The sequence below is a fragment of the Pristiophorus japonicus genome, unplaced genomic scaffold (genome assembly GCF_044704955.1).
Source record: "Pristiophorus japonicus isolate sPriJap1 unplaced genomic scaffold, sPriJap1.hap1 HAP1_SCAFFOLD_429, whole genome shotgun sequence".
Classification (NCBI taxonomy): Eukaryota; Metazoa; Chordata; class Chondrichthyes; family Pristiophoridae; genus Pristiophorus; species Pristiophorus japonicus.
The window spans coordinates 1-16,453 of NW_027254190.1; the positions used below are offsets into that span (position 1 = coordinate 1).

A 16,453-nucleotide genomic window follows, 5' to 3' on the forward strand; every position below is an offset into this window, starting at 1 on the left:
CTTGCAAGGCCTTTAAATTCATAATGCACAGCTTGCAAAAAATCTGCGAGCCTGATAAGAAGTCAAAGCTACACTCTTGTGATTGTTAGTCACACGCGTTTTCCAGGCTGTAAAGAGTAGCTGGCGGTTCACAGTCTCACAGCGCTGCAGCATGGGCTGGTACTGAAGACGCAGAGGCCACTCCATGAGGCCAGATGCGTCAACATGCGCTGGGAAAACAATCATCACACAGAAGCATCTTTGCAGCTTTCCTTTGATAGCTCAGTTGGTAGAGCAGAGGACTGTAGTAGCAATATGCAGCAAGATTATCCTTAGGTTGCTGGTTCAATTCCGGCTCGAAGGAGCTGGTGTTCTTTTGGATTAAGCAGCAATTCACTAAAACCAGCTCTCTTCACTTTATGATGCATCATGTTGCCCTGAAGACGCAGGACACCACTTTTCTCGTCTCAAACCTTAATGCACTCTGCATCCACCTTCACACAGCTGTTATGCTTGAGCATTTGTGTCTGCTCACCAGCAGAGAGTGCCATTGAGCAGCAACACTTCAAAGCACTCAGCACTCCCTTTCAGGCAAAACAAGTTGGCTATCAGTCAGACAGCGCTCTCGCCTGCTCCCTCACACACAGGGCGGCCGCTACTTGCCGGTCACCTCGCTTCCCTTCCGTGGTCTCGTGCTCTTCTCGGCTTCTTTCTTCGTTACTGTGGCTTCCCGTCCTGCTGTTGCTCGCTCGATGCTGCTCCGCAATGTCGATTGGATACAATGCATTGAAGGAGTGGGCCAATCCTCAAATAGGTTTTCTCTGATGGTCGTGGAGCAGCTTGGAGACGAGTGCGAAAAGGCGACTGAGAAGCAAACGAGGCTCAACTGCAAGAAGCTACTGGGGAATTAGCTCAAATGGTAGAGCGCTTGCTTCGCATGTGAGAGGTAGCGGGATCGATGCCCGCATTCTCCACTCTGCTTTTGGCTCAGGGCAATTCTCCAGAAAGAAACGTGATCTCACGTGTCACTCACTGAGTTCACGGCAGATGGGCCAAAGCCCAGCAAACCATTTTCTGCCATGTCAGAAGCAAGACTTCTTGATTTTTGCAAAGATGGATATATGAGGTGAGAGAAGCCAAAAGAATTTGTACAGTACATTCAAAAGCAGTTCAGTATGTTTAGCTGCGGTCAGCAATCCCATACATTACATTTGGGTGCTGACGGCAGTTCCGTTCTATACATTTCCTTGCTTTTCAGATCAAGTACAATACGGGATACCTTGTAGTACATTCAACAAAATTACATTACATGTGTCACTATACAGTACACGGAATGGGTGACGGTACGTTTACATTTTTTTCTTTTCAACGTGCATTACGAAACAGACCTTACATTGTACATGGCACTACATAGGTGTTTGCAGATCATGGTGCTCCATGTACACGAAAAAGAAGTTGCAAGTACAGCCCGAGGGGAGTTGTGTACTGATTCCTGCCCCCGGGTTTACCGTGGCAGAAGGCCTTTAAACTGTGGCCCTTCCCCACCGTGCCTTTGCGGCGACTGTACCAATTTTAAGTGCGTCCCTCGGCACGTAATCCTGGATCTTGGATTGCGCCAGTCTGCAACACGCAGACGTGGGCAGCAACACTTCAAAGCACTCAGCACTCCCTTTCAGGCAAAACAAGTTGGCTATCAGACAGACAGCGCTCTCGCCTGCTCCCTCACACACAGGGCGGCCGCTACTTGCCGGTCACCTCGCTTCCCTTTCGCGGTCTCGTGCTCTTCTCGGCTTCTTTCTTCGTTACTGTGGCTTCGCGTCCTGCTGTTGCTCGCTCGCTGCTGCTCCGCAATGTCGATTGGATACAAGGAGTGGGCTAGTCCTCAAATAGGTTTTCTCTGATGGTCGTGGAGCAGCTTGGAGACGAGTGCGAAAAGGCGACTGAGAATAAACGAGGGCAACCTGCAAGAAGCTGCTGGGGAATTAGCTCAAATGGTAGAGCGCTCGCTTAGCACGTGAGAGGTAGCGGGATTGATGCCCGCATTCTCCACTCTGCTTTTGGCTCAGGGCAATTCTCCAGAAAGAAACGTGGTCTCACGTGTCACTGAGTTCACGCCAGATGGGTCAAAGCACAGCAAACTTTTTTCTGCCATGTCATAAGCAAGACTTCTTGATTTTTGCAAAGGTGGATATATGAAGTGAAAGAAGCTAAAAGAACGACTTTTTAGCATTGATTCCTTTTCTGAGCATTTAACTCAGGACCTTCGATTGAGCAGACTGATACATACGCTGCCTGCTGCACGAAGAAGGCACTTGCCATGCAAGCCGCCAGGCAGCACGACCAAGTAGGGCAGCTTGCAAGGTCTTTAAATTCATAATGCACAGCTTGCAAAAAATCTGCGAGCCTGATAAGAAGTCAAAGCTACACTCTTGTGATTGTTAGTCACACGCGTTTTCCAGGCTGTAAAGAGTAGCTGGCGGTTCACAGTCTCACAGCGCTGCAGCATGGGCTGGTACTGAAGACGCACAGGCCACTCCATGAGGCCAGATGCGTCAACATGCGCTGGGAAAACAATCATCACACAGAAGCATCTTTGCAGCTTTCCTTTGATAGCTCAGTTGGTGGAGCAGAGGACTGTAGTAGCAATATGCAGCAAGATTATCCTTAGGTTGCTGGTTCAATTCCGGCTCGAAGGAGCTGGTGTTCTTTTGGATTAAGCAGCAATTCACTCAAACCAGCTCTCTTCACTTTATGATGCATCATGTTGCCCTGAAGACGCAGGACACCACTTTTCTCGTCTCAAACCTTAATGCACTCTGCATCCACCTTCACACAGCTGTTATGCTTGAGCATTTGTGTCTGCTCACCAGCAGAGAGTGCCATTGAGCAGCAACACTTCAAAGCACTCAGCACTCCCTTTCAGGCAAAACAAGTTGGCTATCAGTCAGACAGCGCTCTCGCCTGCTCCCTCACACACAGGGCGGCCGCTACTTGCCGGTCACCTCGCTTCCCTTCCGTGGTCTCGTGCTCTTCTCGGCTTCTTTCTTCGTTACTGTGGCTTCCCGTCCTGCTGTTGCTCGCTCGATGCTGCTCCGCAATGTCGATTGGATACAATGCATTGAAGGAGTGGGCCAATCCTCAAATAGGTTTTCTCTGATGGTCGTGGAGCAGCTTGGAGACGAGTGCGAAAAGGCGACTGAGAAGCAAACGAGGCTCAACTGCAAAAAGCTACTGGGGAATTAGCTCAAATGGTAGAGCGCTTGCTTCGCATGTGAGAGGTAGCGGGATCGATGCCCGCATTCTCCACTCTGCTTTTGGCTCAGGGCAATTCTCCAGAAAGAAACGTGATCTCACGTGTCACTCACTGAGTTCACGGCAGATGGGCCAAAGCCCAGCAAACCATTTTCTGCCATGTCAGAAGCAAGACTTCTTGATTTTTGCAAAGATGGATATATGAGGTGAGAGAAGCCAAAAGAATTTGTACAGTACATTCAAAAGCAGTTCAGTATGTTTAGCTGCGGTCAGCAATCCCATACATTACATTTGGGTGCTGACGGCAGTTCCGTTCTATACATTTATTTGCTTTTCAGATCAAGTACAATACGGGATACCTTGTAGTACATTCAACAAAATTACATTACATGTGTCACTATACAGTACACGGAATGGGTGACGGTACGTTTACATTTTTTTCTTTTCAACATGCATTACGAAACAGACCTTACATTGTACATGGCACTACATAGGTGTTTGCAGATCATGGTGCTCCATGTACACGAAAAAGAAGTTGCAAGTACAGCCCGAGGGGAGTTGTGTACTGATTCCTGCCCCCGGGTTTACCGTGGCAGAAGGCCTTTAAACTGTGGCCCTTCCCCACCGTGCCTTTGCGGCGACTGTACCAATTTTAAGTGCGTCCCTCAGCACGTAATCCTGGATCTTGGATTGCGCCAGTCTGCAACACGCAGACGTGGGCAGCAACACTTCAAAGCACTCAGCACTCCCTTTCAGGCAAAACAAGTTGGCTATCAGTCAGACAGCGCTCTCGCCTGCTCCCTCACACACAGGGCGGCTGCTACTTGCCGGTCACCTCGCTTCCCTTCCGTGGTCTCGTGCTCTTCTCGGCTTCTTTCTTCGTTACTGTGGCTTCGCGTCCTGCTGTTGCTCGCTCGCTGCTGCTCCGCAATGTCGATTGGATACAAGGAGTGGGCTAGTCCTCAAATAGGTTTTCTCTGATGGTCGTGGAGCAGCTTGGAGACGAGTGCGAAAAGGCGACTGAGAATAAACGAGGGCAACCTGCAAGAAGCTGCTGGGGAATTAGCTCAAATGGTAGAGCGCTCGCTTAGCATGTGAGAGGTAGCGGGATTGATGCCCGCATTCTCCACTCTGCTTTTGGCTCAGGGCAATTCTCCAGAAAGAAACGTGGTCTCACGTGTCACTGAGTTCACGCCAGATGGGTCAAAGCACAGCAAACTTTTTTCTGCCATGTCATAAGCAAGACTTCTTGATTTTTGCAAAGGTGGATATATGAAGTGAAAGAAGCTAAAAGAACGACTTTTTAGCATTGATTCCTTTTCTGAGCATTTAACTCAGGACCTTCGATTGAGCAGACTGATACATACGCTGCCTGCTGCACGAAGAAGGCACTTGCCATGCAAGCCGCCAGGCAGCACGACCAAGTAGGGCAGCTTGCAAGGTCTTTAAATTCATAATGCACAGCTTGCAAAAAATCTGCGAGCCTGATAAGAAGTCAAAGCTACACTCTTGTGATTGTTAGTCACACGCGTTTTCCAGGCTGTAAAGAGTAGCTGGCGGTTCACAGTCTCACAGCGCTGCAGCATGGGCTGGTACTGAAGACGCACAGGCCACTCCATGAGGCCAGATGCGTCAACATGCGCTGGGAAAACAATCATCACACAGAAGCATCTTTGCAGCTTTCCTTTGATAGCTCAGTTGGTGGAGCAGAGGACTGTAGTAGCAATATGCAGCAAGATTATCCTTAGGTTGCTGGTTCAATTCCGGCTCGAAGGAGCTGGTGTTCTTTTGGATTAAGCAGCAATTCACTCAAACCAGCTCTCTTCACTTTATGATGCATCATGTTGCCCTGAAGACGCAGGACACCACTTTTCTCGTCTCAAACCTTAATGCACTCTGCATCCACCTTCACACAGCTGTTATGCTTGAGCATTTGTGTCTGCTCACCAGCAGAGAGTGCCATTGAGCAGCAACACTTCAAAGCACTCAGCACTCCCTTTCAGGCAAAACAAGTTGGCTATCAGTCAGACAGCGCTCTCGCCTGCTCCCTCACACACAGGGCGGCCGCTACTTGCCGGTCACCTCGCTTCCCTTCCGTGGTCTCGTGCTCTTCTCGGCTTCTTTCTTCGTTACTGTGGCTTCCCGTCCTGCTGTTGCTCGCTCGATGCTGCTCCGCAATGTCGATTGGATACAATGCATTGAAGGAGTGGGCCAATCCTCAAATAGGTTTTCTCTGATGGTCGTGGAGCAGCTTGGAGACGAGTGCGAAAAGGCGACTGAGAAGCAAACGAGGCTCAACTGCAAGAAGCTACTGGGGAATTAGCTCAAATGGTAGAGCGCTTGCTTCGCATGTGAGAGGTAGCGGGATCGATGCCCGCATTCTCCACTCTGCTTTTGGCTCAGGGCAATTCTCCAGAAAGAAACGTGATCTCACGTGTCACTCACTGAGTTCACGGCAGATGGGCCAAAGCCCAGCAAACCATTTTCTGCCATGTCAGAAGCAAGACTTCTTGATTTTTGCAAAGATGGATATATGAGGTGAGAGAAGCCAAAAGAATTTGTACAGTACATTCAAAAGCAGTTCAGTATGTTTAGCTGCGGTCAGCAATCCCATACATTACATTTGGGTGCTGACGGCAGTTCCGTTCTATACATTTATTTGCTTTTCAGATCAAGTACAATACGGGATACCTTGTAGTACATTCAACAAAATTACATTACATGTGTCACTATACAGTACACGGAATGGGTGACGGTACGTTTAAATTTTTTTCTTTTCAACGTGCATTACGAAACAGACCTTACATTGTACATGGCACTACATAGGTGTTTGCAGATCATGGTGCTCCATGTACACGAAAAAGAAGTTGCAAGTACAGCCCGAGGGGAGTTGTGTACTGATTCCTGCCCCCGGGTTTACCGTGGCAGAAGGCCTTTAAACTGTGGCCCTTCCCCACCGTGCCTTTGCGGCGACTGTACCAATTTTAAGTGCGTCCCTCAGCACGTAATCCTGGATCTTGGATTGCGCCAGTCTGCAACACGCAGACGTGGGCAGCAACACTTCAAAGCACTCAGCACTCCCTTTCAGGCAAAACAAGTTGGCTATCAGTCAGACAGCGCTCTCGCCTGCTCCCTCACACACAGGGCGGCCGCTACTTGCCGGTCACCTCGCTTCCCTTTCGCGGTCTCGTGCTCTTCTCGGCTTCTTTCTTCGTTACTGTGGCTTCGCGTCCTGCTGTTGCTCGCTCGCTGCTGCTCCGCAATGTCGATTGGATACAAGGAGTGGGCTAGTCCTCAAATAGGTTTTCTCTGATGGTCGTGGAGCAGCTTGGAGACGAGTGCGAAAAGGCGACTGAGAAGCAAACGAGGGCAACCTGCAAGAAGCTGCTGGGGAATTAGCTCAAATGGTAGAGCGCTCGCTTAGCATGTGAGAGGTAGCGGGATCGATGCCCGCATTCTCCACTCTGCTTTTGGCTCAGGGCAATTCTCCAGAAAGAAACGTGGTCTCACGTGTCACTGAGTTCACGCCAGATGGGTCAAAGCACAGCAAACTTTTTTCTGCCATGTCATAAGCAAGACTTCTTGATTTTTGCAAAGGTGGATATATGAAGTGAAAGAAGCTAAAAGAACGACTTTTTAGCATTGATTCCTTTTCTGAGCATTTAACTCAGGACCTTCGATTGAGCAGACTGATACATACGCTGCCTGCTGCACGAAGAAGGCACTTGCCATGCAAGCCGCCAGGCAGCACGACCAAGTAGGGCAGCTTGCAAGGCCTTTAAATTCATAATGCACAGCTTGCAAAAAATCTGCGAGCCTGATAAGAAGTCAAAGCTACACTCTTGTGATTGTTAGTCACACGCGTTTTCCAGGCTGTAAAGAGTAGCTGGCGGTTCACAGTCTCACAGCGCTGCAGCATGGGCTGGTACTGAAGACGCACAGGCCACTCCATGAGGCCAGATGCGTCAACATGCGCTGGGAAAACAATCATCACACAGAAGCATCTTTGCAGCTTTCCTTTGATAGCTCAGTTGGTAGAGCAGAGGACTGTAGTAGCAATATGCAGCAAGATTATCCTTAGGTTGCTGGTTCAATTCCGGCTCGAAGGAGCTGGTGTTCTTTTGGATTAAGCAGCAATTCACTCAAACCAGCTCTCTTCACTTTATGATGCATCATGTTGCCCTGAAGACGCAGGACACCACTTTTCTCGTCTCAAACCTTAATGCACTCTGCATCCACCTTCACACAGCTGTTATGCTTGAGCATTTGTGTCTGCTCACCAGCAGAGAGTGCCATTGAGCAGCAACACTTCAAAGCACTCAGCACTCCCTTTCAGGCAAAACAAGTTGGCTATCAGTCAGACAGCGCTCTCGCCTGCTCCCTCACACACAGGGCGGCCGCTACTTGCCGGTCACCTCGCTTCCCTTCCGTGGTCTCGTGCTCTTCTCGGCTTCTTTCTTCGTTACTGTGGCTTCCCGTCCTGCTGTTGCTCGCTCGATGCTGCTCCGCAATGTCGATTGGATACAATGCATTGAAGGAGTGGGCCAATCCTCAAATAGGTTTTCTCTGATGGTCGTGGAGCAGCTTGGAGACGAGTGCGAAAAGGCGACTGAGAAGCAAACGAGGCTCAACTGCAAGAAGCTACTGGGGAATTAGCTCAAATGGTAGAGCGCTTGCTTAGCATGTGAGAGGTAGCGGGATCGATGCCCGCATTCTCCACTCTGCTTTTGGCTCAGGGCAATTCTCCAGAAAGAAACGTGATCTCACGTGTCACTCACTGAGTTCACGGCAGATGGGCCAAAGCCCAGCAAACCATTTTCTGCCATGTCAGAAGCAAGACTTCTTGATTTTTGCAAAGATGGATATATGAGGTGAGAGAAGCAAAAGAATTTGTACAGTACATTCAAAAGCAGTTCAGTATGTTTAGCTGCGGTCAGCAATCCCATACATTACATTTGGGTGCTGACGGCAGTTCCGTTCTATATATTTATTTGCTTTTCAGATCAAGTACAATACGGGATACCTTGTAGTACATTCAACAAAATTACATTACATGTGTCACTATACAGTACACGGAATGGGTGACGGTACGTTTACATTTTTTTCTTTTCAACGTGCATTACGAAACAGACCTTACATTGTACATGGCACTACATAGGTGTTTGCAGATCATGGTGCTCCATGTACACGAAAAAGAAGTTGCAAGTACAGCCCGAGGGGAGTTGTGTACTGATTCCTGCCCCCGGGTTTACCGTGGCAGAAGGCCTTTAAACTGTGGCCCTTCCCCACCGTGCCTTTGCGGCGACTGTACCAATTTTAAGTGCGTCCCTCAGCACGTAATCCTGGATCTTGGATTGCGCCAGTCTGCAACACGCAGACGTGGGCAGCAACACTTCAAAGCACTCAGCACTCCCTTTCAGGCAAAACAAGTTGGCTATCAGTCAGACAGCGCTCTCGCCTGCTCCCTCACACACAGGGCGGCCGCTACTTGCCGGTCACCTCGCTTCCCTTTCGCGGTCTCGTGCTCTTCTCGGCTTCTTTCTTCGTTACTGTGGCTTCGCGTCCTGCTGTTGCTCGCTCGCTGCTGCTCCGCAATGTCGATTGGATACAAGGAGTGGGCTAGTCCTCAAATAGGTTTTCTCTGATGGTCGTGGAGCAGCTTGGAGACGAGTGCGAAAAGGCGACTGAGAAGCAAACGAGGGCAACCTGCAAGAAGCTGCTGGGGAATTAGCTCAAATGGTAGAGCGCTCGCTTAGCATGTGAGAGGTAGCGGGATCGATGCCAGCATTCTCCACTCTGCTTTTGGCTCAGGGCAATTCTCCAGAAAGAAACGTGGTCTCACGTGTCACTGAGTTCACGCCAGATGGGTCAAAGCACAGCAAACTTTTTTCTGCCATGTCATAAGCAAGACTTCTTGATTTTTGCAAAGATGGATATATGAAGTGAAAGAAGCTAAAAGAACGACTTTTTAGCACTGATTCCTTTTCTGAGCATTTAACTCAGGACCTTCGATTGAGCAGACTGATACATACGCTGCCTGCTGCACGAAGAAGGCACTTGCCATGCAAGCCGCCAGGCAGCACGACCAAGTAGGGCAGCTTGCAAGGTTTTTGTAAATTCATAATGCACAGCTTGCAAAAAATCTGCGAGCCTGATAAGAAGTCAAAGCTACACTCTTGTGATTGTTAGTCACACGCGTTTTCCAGGCTGTACAGAGTAGCTGGCGGTTCACAGTCTCACAGCGCTGCAGCATTGGCTGGTACTGAAGACGCACAGGCCACTCCATGAGGCCAGATGCGTCAACATGCGCTGGGAAAACAATCATCACACAGAAGCATCTTTGCAGCTTTCCTTTGATAGCTCAGTTGGTAGAGCAGAGGACTGTAGTAGCAATATGCAGCAAGATTATCCTTAGGTTGCTGGTTCAATTCCGGCTCGAAGGAGCTGGTGTTCTTTTGGATTAAGCAGCAATTCACTCAAACCAGCTCTCTTCACTTTATGATGCATCATGTTGCCCTGAAGACGCAGGACACCACTTTTCTCGTCTCAAACCTTAATGCACTCTGCATCCACCTTCACACAGCTGTTATGCTTGAGCATTTGTGTCTGCTCACCAGCAGAGAGTGCCATTGAGCAGCAACACTTCAAAGCACTCAGCACTCCCTTTCAGGCAAAACAAGTTGGCTATCAGTCAGACAGCGCTCTCGCCTGCTCCCTCACACACAGGGCGGCCGCTACTTGCCGGTCACCTCGCTTCCCTTCCGTGGTCTCGTGCTCTTCTCGGCTTCTTTCTTCGTTACTGTGGCTTCCCGTCCTGCTGTTGCTCGCTCGATGCTGCTCCGCAATGTCGATTGGATACAATGCATTGAAGGAGTGGGCCAATCCTCAAATAGGTTTTCTCTGATGGTCGTGGAGCAGCTTGGAGACGAGTGCGAAAAGGCGACTGAGAAGCAAACGAGGCTCAACTGCAAGAAGCTACTGGGGAATTAGCTCAAATGGTAGAGCGCTTGCTTCGCATGTGAGAGGTAGCGGGATCGATGCCCGCATTCTCCACTCTGCTTTTGGCTCAGGGCAATTCTCCAGAAAGAAACGTGATCTCACGTGTCACTCACTGAGTTCACGGCAGATGGGCCAAAGCCCAGCAAACCATTTTCTGCCATGTCAGAAGCAAGACTTCTTGATTTTTGCAAAGATGGATATATGAGGTGAGAGAAGCCAAAAGAATTTGTACAGTACATTCAAAAGCAGTTCAGTATGTTTAGCTGCGGTCAGCAATCCCATACATTACATTTGGGTGCTGACGGCAGTTCCGTTCTATACATTTATTTGCTTTTCAGATCAAGTACAATACGGGATACCTTGTAGTACATTCAACAAAATTACATTACATGTGTCACTATACAGTACACGGAATGGGTGACGGTACGTTTAAATTTTTTTCTTTTCAACGTGCATTACGAAACAGACCTTACATTGTACATGGCACTACATAGGTGTTTGCAGATCATGGTGCTCCATGTACACGAAAAAGAAGTTGCAAGTACAGCCCGAGGGGAGTTGTGTACTGATTCCTGCCCCCGGGTTTACCGTGGCAGAAGGCCTTTAAACTGTGGCCCTTCCCCACCGTGCCTTTGCGGCGACTGTACCAATTTTAAGTGCGTCCCTCAGCACGTAATCCTGGATCTTGGATTGCGCCAGTCTGCAACACGCAGACGTGGGCAGCAACACTTCAAAGCACTCAGCACTCCCTTTCAGGCAAAACAAGTTGGCTATCAGTCAGACAGCGCTCTCGCCTGCTCCCTCACACACAGGGCGGCCGCTACTTGCCGGTCACCTCGCTTCCCTTTCGCGGTCTCGTGCTCTTCTCGGCTTCTTTCTTCGTTACTGTGGCTTCGCGTCCTGCTGTTGCTCGCTCGCTGCTGCTCCGCAATGTCGATTGGATACAAGGAGTGGGCTAGTCCTCAAATAGGTTTTCTCTGATGGTCGTGGAGCAGCTTGGAGACGAGTGCGAAAAGGCGACTGAGAAGCAAACGAGGGCAACCTGCAAGAAGCTGCTGGGGAATTAGCTCAAATGGTAGAGCGCTCGCTTAGCATGTGAGAGGTAGCGGGATCGATGCCCGCATTCTCCACTCTGCTTTTGGCTCAGGGCAATTCTCCAGAAAGAAACGTGGTCTCACGTGTCACTGAGTTCACGCCAGATGGGTCAAAGCACAGCAAACTTTTTTCTGCCATGTCATAAGCAAGACTTCTTGATTTTTGCAAAGGTGGATATATGAAGTGAAAGAAGCTAAAAGAACGACTTTTTAGCACTGATTCCTTTTCTGAGCATTTAACTCAGGACCTTCGATTGAGCAGACTGATACATACGCTGCCTGCTGCACGAAGAAGGCACTTGCCATGCAAGCCGCCAGGCAGCACGACCAAGTAGGGCAGCTTGCAAGGTCTTTAAATTCATAATGCACAGCTTGCAAAAAATGTGCGAGCCTGATAAGAAGTCAAAGCTACACTCTTGTGATTGTTAGTCACACGCGTTTTCCAGGCTGTAAAGAGTAGCTGGCGGTTCACAGTCTCACAGCGCTGCAGCATGGGCTGGTACTGAAGACGCACAGGCCACTCCATGAGGCCAGATGCGTCAACATGCGCTGGGAAAACAATCATCACACAGAAGCATCTTTGCAGCTTTCCTTTGATAGCTCAGTTGGTAGAGCAGAGGACTGTAGTAGCAATATGCAGCAAGATTATCCTTAGGTTGCTGGTTCAATTCCGGCTCGAAGGAGCTGGTGTTCTTTTGGATTAAGCAGCAATTCACTCAAACCAGCTCTCTTCACTTTATGATGCATCATGTTGCCCTGAAGACGCAGGACACCACTTTTCTCGTCTCAAACCTTAATGCACTCTGCATCCACCTTCACACAGCTGTTATGCTTGAGCATTTGTGTCTGCTCACCAGCAGAGAGTGCCATTGAGCAGCAACACTTCAAAGCACTCAGCACTCCCTTTCAGGCAAAACAAGTTGGCTATCAGTCAGACAGCGCTCTCGCCTGCTCCCTCACACACAGGGCGGCCGCTACTTGCCGGTCACCTCGCTTCCCTTCCGTGGTCTCGTGCTCTTCTCGGCTTCTTTCTTCGTTACTGTGGCTTCCCGTCCTGCTGTTGCTCGCTCGATGCTGCTCCGCAATGTCGATTGGATACAATGCATTGAAGGAGTGGGCCAATCCTCAAATAGGTTTTCTCTGATGGTCGTGGAGCAGCTTGGAGACGAGTGCGAAAAGGCGACTGAGAAGCAAACGAGGCTCAACTGCAAGAAGCTACTGGGGAATTAGCTCAAATGGTAGAGCGCTTGCTTCGCATGTGAGAGGTAGCGGGATCGATGCCCGCATTCTCCACTCTGCTTTTGGCTCAGGGCAATTCTCCAGAAAGAAACGTGATCTCACGTGTCACTCACTGAGTTCACGGCAGATGGGCCAAAGCCCAGCAAACCATTTTCTGCCATGTCAGAAGCAAGACTTCTTGATTTTTGCAAAGATGGATATATGAGGTGAGAGAAGCCAAAAGAATTTGTACAGTACATTCAAAAGCAGTTCAGTATGTTTAGCTGCGGTCAGCAATCCCATACATTACATTTGGGTGCTGACGGCAGTTCCGTTCTATACATTTATTTGCTTTTCAGATCAAGTACAATACGGGATACCTTGTAGTACATTCAACAAAATTACATTACATGTGTCACTATACAGTACACGGAATGGGTGACGGTACGTTTACATTTTTTTCTTTTCAACGTGCATTACGAAACAGACCTTACATTGTACATGGCACTACATAGGTGTTTGCAGATCATGGTGCTCCATGTACACGAAAAAGAAGTTGCAAGTACAGCCCGAGGGGAGTTGTGTACTGATTCCTGCCCCCGGGTTTACCGTGGCAGAAGGCCTTTAAACTGTGGCCCTTCCCCACCGTGCCTTTGCGGCGACTGTACCAATTTTAAGTGCGTCCCTCAGCACGTAATCCTGGATCTTGGATTGCGCCAGTCTGCAACACGCAGACGTGGGCAGCAACACTTCAAAGCACTCAGCACTCCCTTTCAGGCAAAACAAGTTGGCTATCAGTCAGACAGCGCTCTCGCCTGCTCCCTCACACACAGGGCGGCCGCTACTTGCCGGTCACCTCGCTTCCCTTTCGCGGTCTCGTGCTCTTCTCGGCTTCTTTCTTCGTTACTGTGGCTTCGCGTCCTGCTGTTGCTCGCTCGCTGCTGCTCCGCAATGTCGATTGGATACAAGGAGTGGGCTAGTCCTCAAATAGGTTTTCTCTGATGGTCGTGGAGCAGCTTGGAGACGAGTGCGAAAAGGCGACTGAGAATAAACGAGGGCAACCTGCAAGAAGCTGCTGGGGAATTAGCTCAAATGGTAGAGCGCTCGCTTAGCATGTGAGAGGTAGCGGGATTGATGCCCGCATTCTCCACTCTGCTTTTGGCTCAGGGCAATTCTCCAGAAAGAAACGTGGTCTCACGTGTCACTGAGTTCACGCCAGATGGGTCAAAGCACAGCAAACTTTTTTCTGCCATGTCATAAGCAAGACTTCTTGATTTTTGCAAAGGTGGATATATGAAGTGAAAGAAGCTAAAAGAACGACTTTTTAGCATTGATTCCTTTTCTGAGCATTTAACTCAGGACCTTCGATTGAGCAGACTGATACGCTGCCTGCTGCACGAAGAAGGCACTTGCCATGCAAGCCGCCAGGCAGCACGACCAAGTAGGGCAGCTTGCAAGGTCTTTAAATTCATAATGCACAGCTTGCAAAAAATCTGCGAGCCTGATAAGAAGTCAAAGCTACACTCTTGTGATTGTTAGTCACACGCGTTTTCCAGGCTGTAAAGAGTAGCTGGCGGTTCACAGTCTCACAGCGCTGCAGCATGGGCTGGTACTGAAGACGCACAGGCCACTCCATGAGGCCAGATGCGTCAACATGCGCTGGGAAAACAATCATCACACAGAAGCATCTTTGCAGCTTTCCTTTGATAGCTCAGTTGGTGGAGCAGAGGACTGTAGTAGCAATATGCAGCAAGATTATCCTTAGGTTGCTGGTTCAATTCCGGCTCGAAGGAGCTGGTGTTCTTTTGGATTAAGCAGCAATTCACTCAAACCAGCTCTCTTCACTTTATGATGCATCATGTTGCCCTGAAGACGCAGGACACCACTTTTCTCGTCTCAAACCTTAATGCACTCTGCATCCACCTTCACACAGCTGTTATGCTTGAGCATTTGTGTCTGCTCACCAGCAGAGAGTGCCATTGAGCAGCAACACTTCAAAGCACTCAGCACTCCCTTTCAGGCAAAACAAGTTGGCTATCAGTCAGACAGCGCTCTCGCCTGCTCCCTCACACACAGGGCGGCCGCTACTTGCCGGTCACCTCGCTTCCCTTCCGTGGTCTCGTGCTCTTCTCGGCTTCTTTCTTCGTTACTGTGGCTTCCCGTCCTGCTGTTGCTCGCTCGATGCTGCTCCGCAATGTCGATTGGATACAATGCATTGAAGGAGTGGGCCAATCCTCAAATAGGTTTTCTCTGATGGTCGTGGAGCAGCTTGGAGACGAGTGCGAAAAGGCGACTGAGAAGCAAACGAGGCTCAACTGCAAGAAGCTACTGGGGAATTAGCTCAAATGGTAGAGCGCTTGCTTCGCATGTGAGAGGTAGCGGGATCGATGCCCGCATTCTCCACTCTGCTTTTGGCTCAGGGCAATTCTCCAGAAAGAAACGTGATCTCACGTGTCACTCACTGAGTTCACGGCAGATGGGCCAAAGCCCAGCAAACCATTTTCTGCCATGTCAGAAGCAAGACTTCTTGATTTTTGCAAAGATGGATATATGAGGTGAGAGAAGCCAAAAGAATTTGTACAGTACATTCAAAAGCAGTTCAGTATGTTTAGCTGCGGTCAGCAATCCCATACATTACATTTGGGTGCTGACGGCAGTTCCGTTCTATACATTTATTTGCTTTTCAGATCAAGTACAATACGGGATACCTTGTAGTACATTCAACAAAATTACATTACATGTGTCACTATACAGTACACGGAATGGGTGACGGTACGTTTACATTTTTTTCTTTTCAACGTGCATTACGAAACAGACCTTACATTGTACATGGCACTACATAGGTGTTTGCAGATCATGGTGCTCCATGTACACGAAAAAGAAGTTGCAAGTACAGCCCGAGGGGAGTTGTGTACTGATTCCTGCCCCCGGGTTTACCGTGGCAGAAGGCCTTTAAACTGTGGCCCTTCCCCACCGTGCCTTTGCGGCGACTGTACCAATTTTAAGTGCGTCCCTCAGCACGTAATCCTGGATCTTGGATTGCGCCAGTCTGCAACACGCAGACGTGGGCAGCAACACTTCAAAGCACTCAGCACTCCCTTTCAGGCAAAACAAGTTGGCTATCAGTCAGACAGCGCTCTCGCCTGCTCCCTCACACACAGGGCGGCCGCTACTTGCCGGTCACCTCGCTTCCCTTTCGCGGTCTCGTGCTCTTCTCGGCTTCTTTCTTCGTTACTGTGGCTTCGCGTCCTGCTGTTGCTCGCTCGCTGCTGCTCCGCAATGTCGATTGGATACAAGGAGTGGGCTAGTCCTCAAATAGGTTTTCTCTGATGGTCGTGGAGCAGCTTGGAGACGAGTGCGAAAAGGCGACTGAGAAGCAAACGAGGGCAACCTGCAAGAAGCTGCTGGGGAATTAGCTCAAATGGTAGAGCGCTCGCTTAGCATGTGAGAGGTAGCGGGATCGATGCCCGCATTCTCCACTCTGCTTTTGGCTCAGGGCAATTCTCCAGAAAGAAACGTGGTCTCACGTGTCACTGAGTTCACGCCAGATGGGTCAAAGCACAGCAAACTTTTTTCTGCCATGTCATAAGCAAGACTTCTTGATTTTTGCAAAGGTGGATATATGAAGTGAAAGAAGCTAAAAGAACGACTTTTTAGCATTGATTCCTTTTCTGAGCATTTAACTCAGGACCTTCGATTGAGCAGACTGATACATACGCTGCCTGCTGCACGAAGAAGGCACTTGCCATGCAAGCCGCCAGGCAGCACGACCAAGTAGGGCAGCTTGCAAGGTCTTTAAATTCATAATGCACAGCTTGCAAAAAATCTGCGAGCCTGATAAGAAGTCAAAGCTACACTCTTGTGATTGTTAGTCACACGCGTTTTCCAGGCTGTAAAGAGTAGCTGGCGGT

At 49.3% G+C, this 16,453-nt stretch overlaps 7 non-coding genes across 7 annotated transcripts; all 7 read left to right on the top strand.

Moving 5' to 3' along the window:
* Positions 1-250: 250 nt before the first annotated feature.
* trnay-gua (transfer RNA tyrosine (anticodon GUA)) lies at positions 251-343 on the top strand. Its single transcript has 2 exons — positions 251-287; positions 308-343. It is a non-coding gene; the product is annotated as a tRNA-Tyr (tRNA).
* A 2,239-nt stretch (positions 344-2,582) lies between these two features.
* Positions 2,583-2,675, top strand: trnay-gua (transfer RNA tyrosine (anticodon GUA)). The gene is made up of 2 exons: positions 2,583-2,619; positions 2,640-2,675. It is a non-coding gene; the product is annotated as a tRNA-Tyr (tRNA).
* Positions 2,676-4,914: 2,239 nt separating this feature from the next.
* On the top strand, positions 4,915-5,007 carry trnay-gua (transfer RNA tyrosine (anticodon GUA)). The gene is made up of 2 exons: positions 4,915-4,951; positions 4,972-5,007. It is a non-coding gene; the product is annotated as a tRNA-Tyr (tRNA).
* A 2,240-nt stretch (positions 5,008-7,247) lies between these two features.
* Positions 7,248-7,340, top strand: trnay-gua (transfer RNA tyrosine (anticodon GUA)). Its single transcript has 2 exons — positions 7,248-7,284; positions 7,305-7,340. It is a non-coding gene; the product is annotated as a tRNA-Tyr (tRNA).
* A 2,241-nt stretch (positions 7,341-9,581) lies between these two features.
* On the top strand, positions 9,582-9,674 carry trnay-gua (transfer RNA tyrosine (anticodon GUA)). The gene is made up of 2 exons: positions 9,582-9,618; positions 9,639-9,674. It is a non-coding gene; the product is annotated as a tRNA-Tyr (tRNA).
* Positions 9,675-11,914: 2,240 nt separating this feature from the next.
* trnay-gua (transfer RNA tyrosine (anticodon GUA)) lies at positions 11,915-12,007 on the top strand. The gene is made up of 2 exons: positions 11,915-11,951; positions 11,972-12,007. It is a non-coding gene; the product is annotated as a tRNA-Tyr (tRNA).
* Positions 12,008-14,242: 2,235 nt separating this feature from the next.
* trnay-gua (transfer RNA tyrosine (anticodon GUA)) lies at positions 14,243-14,335 on the top strand. Its single transcript has 2 exons — positions 14,243-14,279; positions 14,300-14,335. It is a non-coding gene; the product is annotated as a tRNA-Tyr (tRNA).
* Positions 14,336-16,453: the final 2,118 nt, after the last annotated feature.